The sequence below is a fragment of the Mus caroli genome, chromosome 1, assembly GCF_900094665.2.
Source record: "Mus caroli chromosome 1, CAROLI_EIJ_v1.1, whole genome shotgun sequence".
In the NCBI taxonomy this organism is placed as follows: domain Eukaryota; kingdom Metazoa; phylum Chordata; class Mammalia; order Rodentia; family Muridae; genus Mus; species Mus caroli.
The window spans coordinates 38,971,679-38,980,342 of NC_034570.1; the positions used below are offsets into that span (position 1 = coordinate 38,971,679).

Below are 8,664 nucleotides of genomic sequence, written 5' to 3' on the forward strand. Positions count from 1 at the left end.
TTCATTCCTTCCTTTCTTCCTTTCTTCTTTCTTTCTTTCCTTTCTTCCTTAATTTCTTCTTCCTTCTTGTAAAATTCTATTTCATGTTGGCTGCCATTGAATTGCCACCAAATACTTTGGAAATCTCCTATTCTGTCTCCCACATGCTGCCCAGAGACCCCTTTTCTGGTAGGTAGGAAGTCCACCTCTCCACAGTTTACTGTCACTTGCAAATTTCCTCTTTCCTAATAAGACCAAGAAGCATATACTCAGATTATGATACAACTGCTATGTTATACTAGAACATCATTTAATCTAAGAAAATTCCATTCTCTTCCCCTTCTGGGATACAAGAACATGAAAATGCTGTATTTGTATTTTTAGTAAATCCATTTTCCTGGAATGACCATTCCAATGTTGTTTATTTTCAGAAACTATCTTTGTCCTGTATTTCTTCAGAGTTTTCAGGCTAAGCCTCCTTCCTCAGCTTGCTCATGCACCACCACTCCTGGATCTGTTCTCTTACATAATGATAGCTGTCTTTTAAAAACACATTTCCTATATTTCATTAAGAATATATAGGAGTCATTAAGACTCTGTGATAATGTGAGTTTTTCGAATGTAAATATGCCTGTTGATGATCTAACAGGGCATATTGTCTGCTGAAGAGTTAACAAAACAGAAAACTTATGAGGCTCTACAGTGGTTAAAAATCATTCCTGAGTAATGAAAGTGTATTGCCAAGCCCTTAAAGTACACTGTTAAACCTGAGTCTGATTATATTTGAAAAATGAGTTTTCAAAGATTTAGTTAAAGCAAAAATGAAATAATTCTGGAAGAACTCAATAATATGACTGATGTACTTGTAAGAGGAAATAAGGAGAAGCACAGTAGAAAAGGAAGATAACACACACTAAAAGAACAAAGACCACTACAAGACAGGGAAAAATTAAGATTACCTGAAGCTGTGCTTGCTACTACAGGTATCCTATCTTTCAAAGTAAACAATGCCCATCAAGTTACATGTTGTATCAGTGAAGCCCCCAAAGAGTAATGGTAGAGATCTCTTTTCTATGTGTAGTGAACATGTTCATCTCTTACATCAGTAGAGAAATCCCATCTTCAGGGTACATTGCCTTACCAATGCCAGTAGTTCTTCATAGAGAACACACACACACACACACACACACAAACACACACATTGTTTATAAAAATATATAGGAAGTTCTGTGATTTCTTACTCCATTCAGTATCAAGATTTCATATATTTTCTATGAAGATTATTGGAGTTTGTATAATATAGAAAAGAACAAGTATCCATATTAAAAATAATCATAAGAGATATGAATGGTGACATTTTCATGTAATACTTGTATCCTAGAAATCGAGTCAGGAGGATCACATATTCTAGGCCAACCTGGGTTAGACAACAAGACTGTAACTTAAAAAAGAAGTTTATAAACCTGTAACAGCATACAAACTGGGTCTCAGTCATCTCCAGAAGATGGAGAATTTCATCTCTTTCCCTGTTGAAAGCTTGTATATTAAGAAATGGACCTGTGCTGGGGAGGTGGAGAGTGTAAAGGCTCTTGTCACATGACCTAGTAAACAAGCTTTGATCTATTGTGTAACTTAATTTTTTCAAACCTTATTTTTAATGATGGTTCTTAAACAGGAAGGATATGGGGAAAGTAGACCTGTTTGGAAAGGTTCTTTGGAGCAATTCCCATTTGTGTTGTCTGGAATTCAGCAATCCAGTTCACAAAATAGCTGACAGCGATAGATTGATCCAACTCCCAAACACTTCATGGATGCACCAGAAGTCCAGTTCGATATAGTTGGGATAGCAACAGTGGTGACACAACCTAGCAAAGAAAGGTAGGCTTCAGCCTTGGCTAGAGTCAGCAGGAGGGATCAGGAGGGACACCAGGAGAAGTTCTTGGCTGTGCCTCTCTCAGGGAAGTGAAGATCAGCAAAGATGAGAGACCTACAAGCATTGTACAACTAGCTGTACCAGCAAGCCAAGCTCTCTCTGTCACTCTGTGGAGTCTTATTTATAATCTCCAAACATCATATGTCCTCCATGGGCCTTGCCTCGGTATACGTATTGCCTCAGCACAGGTCTTGCCTCAGCACATGCATCCAATCAGCTTGAGTCCTCCTCAGAAGTGGCAACAAATGGCAGTACACCACCAGACATTTTTGGTGCATTTCTCTCTATGGAGTCCTGACAAATGAGCTCAATTATGCAATACAAGGCAGACTAACACATGTGTGTTGTTAGCAAAGAATACTTCATCATGTGTCCTTTTACGTGCTTGCTTTAGCTGAACATCCTCTCTCCTATGTCTGCTTCCGCAAAACATTCCTTCACGAGTCTGCCTTAACCTTTCACACCTGTATCCATTTTTTTAAAGGGTAGAATTAATATTTTATTGTCATTTGTAATCGGATGGCAGTTGGGTATAGACTCTCCACACTTAGGTTTTGCAAATTAAAAAAGGTACAGGGTTTGAACAGCTGGTAGCTGGCTACACTTTTCAGAGCATGATTAGGAATATTCAGTAATAGAGGCTTCAAGCTTTTCCTTGCTAGCACCGGAGAACTCCCCCACCTTTTGACCCCTTTTTATAAAACTGGAAGGTCGGCATGCATTTGACTTCACAGTCTGCAGCAACATCCTGGCAGTCATCCACGTCCACTTCAAGGAACACCACATGGGAATACTTGTCACAGAGGGAAAGGAAGAAGGGCTTGATCATTTTGCAAGGTCCACACCACGTAGCAGAGAAGTCCACCATGACAAGCTTGTCTCCTGAAAAGCTTCCTTGCTCTCGATCAGCTTCACCATTTTGGCTGTTGCGGGGAGGGAGCCACACGCGTCTCAGCAGAACCAGATGGAAATGGATTCCACCTGTATCCATTTTAATGCAACCTTCCTTTATCTGCAGCAACACACCATCCAACGGACATTCCAAAGAACTCTTAAGTTTCTCCTTCACGTTGAAAGTGTATAAAGGTAAATAAGGGGAGCCAATTCCATGAAGGTTTTTTGTTCTCCACGTGTGCATTGTGGCATGCATTCATATAATAATAATAGTAAACTTAAAATTTACTATTATTAGTTAATAGTAATTAATAGCAAATTCATAGTACATATAAAAATAAAAAATTAGTACATTTAAAAATCATAGAATAGTTAGGAACTTGTGAGATTTTCTTGGAGCTATTGATAGACACCAATGCACACACATAAATGCTAGAAATAAGTATAATTTGGAATCTGAAAAAAATGTTCTGATGAAGTGATTTATAAACAACAAATTATGTCTAAATGAGAAATACAGAATATATTGATTTCAAACACAAATAAAAAATAACTTGAGAAGACAGAGAGATAGCTCAGTAGGTAAAGCAACACACAAACGTGATGACCTGAGTCTGACTTCAGGGAACCTACAAGGTAGAAGAAGGAGAGAACCAGTATTCACAAGTCATTTTCTCACTACACTCTTGACTGAGGTGTTTATGCAATCATACACACACACACACACACACACACACACACACAAGTTTACGTGTATACATGTATATATATATATTTATTTGAAAATATAAAAACTTGAAAATGAATAATAAAAGAAACAATTTTTCACAAACTGGGTTTCAGTACTATATTTTCCTTAATTGCAGCGTCAAATAGTTATAAAAGGTAATAAAATGTTGGTACTGAAATACAATAAAATTCAACAATTTTATTAATAAACCTGTAGTATGTAAACTTAATAATAATAATCTTGTACAAAAAAATAAACCCAAGGCAGAGGCAGGCAGATTTCTGAGTTTGAGAACAGCCTGGTCTACAAAATGAGCCCTAGGACAGTGATGGCTATATAGAGAAACCCTGTCTCGAAAAACAAAACAAAACAAAACAACCCAAACAATATGAAAATGAAAGCAAAAGTAGACTGTACATGAGCTGCATACATTGAATCACAGAACTTGAGAGGCGGAAGCAATAGGATCTCTGTGAATTTGAAGACAGACTTGTCGCCATGGGGAGTTCCAGGACTGACAATGCCACAGAAGGGGACTCTGTCACAAAAGTCAAACAATAGCAAAAATAAAGCAAGCTAAATGCTTATTACCCAAACCCAAAAGAGCTCTGTAGAATACCAGAAAGACTGTCAAGATGAATTGCAAGATGACAACTTCTACTCCATAGTCATGTCACTTTTAAGATGTGAAGAAAGCTGTAGTGGTCCACAGGGAGCCATGAGGAGCACACAATAGGGAGCTCCAGTCAGAGGCTAGAGTATGAGGCCTCCATGCTCTGTGCTGTAAGCAGCCTGTGGGGATTTACCTCACTGTTGCTACTTCCACTCATCATCATCCAGGCTCATTCTCACTTTCCTTGCTCTCTACTCTCAAGACTAGGCACAAATCCCTAAACTTTCAGAAAACTTTCCAATGCATATATAAATTATTGGAAATTTATACTGCTGTTTAAACACTTTTGTTTCATTTTTTTTCTCTTGCTTCTCTTCTTCTTCCTCTGCCTCCTCCTCCTCCTCCTCCTCCACATTAACATTGAGGCCCACCTTTTTTCCTGTCTCAGACAGTAACTCACACTGTAACACAGGCTAATTTGAACTCTTAGTAATTACTAGGCTTTTGTGTTGGGACATGTATCACCCACCATACCAGCTAGTTTTCTTTTCCTTTCTTTTACTTCCTAATTGTTCATACATTAAATCTTAAATGAAATGTTGCATGTAAAAGTATACAGAGTTGTGTGACTCTTAGTGGAGAGTCAGTAAACCTTGGTGGTTATTAATATGATGAGTGTTTTAATCCATTTCTTCTCAGTTTAGTATAGTGAATAGTCTGTACATAGTTGCCATTAATATTTAATATCAATAAATACTTTAAAACATTTTTAAGTTATGTCATGAATATATATCTCTTTCCCACATGTCCAAATGTAAAAAGATAATCATTTTCATCAATATTTTATATTTCCACCCAGGTACATGCTATTAGCCAAATTGATTTATTTTTTATGAAGCAATGAAAGCGTAATATAAATATAACTGTTAAATACCCAAATGCAATTATGTCCATCCCCTCTGCAATTGCTCTGTTTATCTTGATTGATGATGCTTTGGAGATCATAGAAAATCTCCCAGAGAAAGAAAGTCCTTCTCCAATTATAAGCAGTGTTTTTGTTGGTGGTGTTTTTTTGTTCACTTGTTTGCTTGTTTGTTTTTGAAACAGGTTTTCTCTGTGTAGTCCTGGATGTCCTAAAACTCACTTTGTAGATAAGGCTAGCCTTGAATTCACCTAACAAGCAGCTTTTTAAGATATCAACCTTAGCAACTTTCTTTTAATTTACCATTAATGATAACTATATGATTATATATTGTTCCATAATCTTTTAAAGAAATATGAGAATAAAATTACTATAACCTGGGGGAGGGGGAACTCACCATGCAACAGCAGAACAATGCAGAACACATAGAAGCTCAGCTACAGAGGATTCATAGAGTCTACTGTAAAGCCTGTCTCAATGTTAGAATAATTCTTTTCTGAGAACTTCTGAGAGCAGAGATCTGGGAGTTGTTTCAGGGCTTGAAACAAATAGGAGGAGACCAAAAGAGCCAAGACTCAACTAATGTATGCTGAATAAAACCTAATTTTTTGATAGGAAGGCCAGAAATCACCATTTTATAAAATAGTATTAGAAAACCTCAGAACATTTGGGGAAGGAAATAAAAAACAAAATGCCTGTCAGTCTATAGTAAAGACAAATGATACAGTTGATATGTTGTTCAAGATGAAATATAAAGAGAATCTAAAATGATGTTTGAATTTAGAAAAAGTGGTAAATAGACACTAATTTGCCATTATTAATAAGACATGAAATATTGCTACTGTCTGCATTCCATGCATCTTTGCTTTAATCTGTAGAGGAAAAAAATAGCACACATACACAAAGGAGAATCCAGACCTTTGTGTCTTGAACACAGTTCTCAAAACATTCAGAAAATTCTTTGTCTAAACTTGGTAACTAGGGAATACTTTATAGGTCTTAACCTCAAATGCAGGAAAGGGCTGCCTTGACATGGAACAGAATTAAAACAAAATATCTTTCAGACAGTACAAAATAGCTTTTATAGCTATTTTGTATTTAGAGAAACACAATCCTAATATACCATTTAAAACCCAGGACAGCCTCCAAATTAAGATACGACTTAGGTTACTTTTAACTTTTTGGGTATTTGAGTTTAAAAATAATAGCTTTAAAAATCATTTAGGTCATCATTTAAAACGAGATTATGCAAGCTCAACAATGTCTTTCCTAATATACCATAAACTCACACCATTTTTTCTACCCTAGAAACATAATTTTCAACTATTATAAACTAGTTTGTCATTACACACATACACACACACGCATTCATATATATATGAATGATACAAAGGATGTAAAATGTGTAGGCAAGTTGCAGTAGGTTTTTCCTACCCAAGTAAGCAGAACTAAGTAGCTGGTTCCCCGGTGTAACTTGAAGTCTGACAGTACTTCCACTATCTGTCTCTCAAATTATTTTTTTACCCATGGCTTCCCAGGAATTTACATAGACTGTTTATTAGTATTTAAATAAATAAAAGCATATAATAAGCCAAAAACTGTAAGTAGGGCATTTTATTTATCATTTCAGTCATCCAAGAACACTTTTTCTATACCAAGTGAAAACAAATTATCACAAAGCTAAAATCATTTTGATAGGAAGCTGGGAATTTAGATTCTGAGCCCTCATCTGTCTGGTTGCAGATACATTCTTTATGTGGCACAGCCTTCTACATAATCTGTCTAGGGCCTTTCCTTCCAAATGACAATAATAGGAAAGGAAATGAAGTCATGTCTCAAAAATTTATAAAAATAAGTGAGGGGGCATGGATGAGCAGTGGCTGACACTCAGCAAATGTGTTGATATATTTTGATAATTAATGAATTTTGCATGCCCTTTGATTGCTAAAATTGAGTGCATAATGTAAAAGAGAACCACTTTCTTTTAATTTAAATATAAGAGATCACTTAATGACAAGGAGTGACACAGAATGATCTCAGCTAATCAATGTTCTAGTCAGATCTAGTTCTCTGAATTTTCATCTACGTAGTTCTCCATGCTGCTACAAAAATTACCATAAACTTAGTGACTTGAAACATCAGGAGTTTATTATCTTCCATCTTTGGAGGTCAGGATGCCATTGGATCTCAATAGGCAAGCAAGAAGCCAACAGGGCTTCACTGACTGTGGACGTTTCCAAAAGACCCAGTGTTTTCCAGGTAGAGACCATTCTCATTTATTAGCCTCTTTTCTCTACTTTCAGAACCAGCAGTGTTAGCCAAATCTTTCTCACACTGCCCTGTCCATAATTCCTTCCCCTATTGCCACACTATTCCATTATGAAGACCCTTGTGATTACACTGGATCCATATACATCATTCAGACTAGTCTCCCTATCATAGGTATAGTCCCTGGCTACCACAGTTACATCTGTAACTACTTCCTTTGTGAGTTACAGTCTATGCTTGTAATCCAAGATTCAGCATGAAGATTTCTGGTAACCACTATTCTACCTACCACACCATGTATAAAAGATATAAACTGTTACATGTAGGATACTGTGAAGAGTTCAGGTTTATAAAAACTTTTAAAATCAAACAATAAGGTGTTGGGAGATAGACATGGGGATACACATGAGTTTAACATGCACCACCTCCTTCCCTTGTCTAATATACACAAAAACATCTTTCTTAATGACTTAGTCAGGGTTTCTATTCCTGCACAAACATCATGACCAAGAAGCAATTTGGGAAGGAAAGGGTTTATTTGGCTTACACTTCCATACTGTTGTTCATCACCAAGGAAGTCAGGACTGGAACTCGAGCAGGTCAGGAAGCAGGAGCTGATGCAGAGGCCATGGAGGAATGCTCTTTACTGGCTTGTTTCCCCTGGCTTGCTCAGCCTGTTCTCTTANAGAACCAAGACTACCAGCCCAGAGATGGTTCCACCCACAAGGGGCCTTTCCCCCTGGATCACTAATTGAGAAAATGCCTCACAGTTGGATCTCATGGAGGCATTTCCTCAACTGAAGCTCCTTTCTCTGTGATAACTCCAGCTGTGTCAGGTTGACACAAAACTAGCCAGTACACCTAATAAAAGCTAAAGTGGAATAAAAGCAAAATTATTGATCCCTATTTAAAGTACTGTCAACTCAGGAGAAAGAAGGTCCAGACTCATTATGAAATACAAATGCTAACCTTGATCTTCCTACATAAGTGATATTGAAAGAATGATTAAAATTTTGCCAACTAACCTAAACAAAGATATTAGGAAATTTAGCAAAACCGTATCCCAGTTGAAATGGGAGGCTCTATCTAACAGAAGTGAATGCCCTATTCAGGTATTAAATGCGACAATAATGACCTCAGATGTTCCTGAGAAGGAGAGTGCCAGATATTATGCACATGTATATTTATTTATGTATTGTGAGGTTACATGCCCAGGATGATCTCCTACACAAGGGTTGCCCGCCTCTCAAGGCTGCCATGCTCTGGTAATCACAAACATGGGCCATCGAACTAACCAAAAGGTTTTATAAACTACTATAAATTAA

General features: G+C 36.9%; 1 pseudogene; it reads right to left on the minus strand.

Moving 5' to 3' along the window:
* Nucleotides 1-2,509: 2,509 nt before the first annotated feature.
* On the minus strand, nt 2,510-2,886 carry LOC110304826 (annotated as a pseudogene).
* Between the last annotated feature and the right edge of the window lie 5,778 nt (nt 2,887-8,664).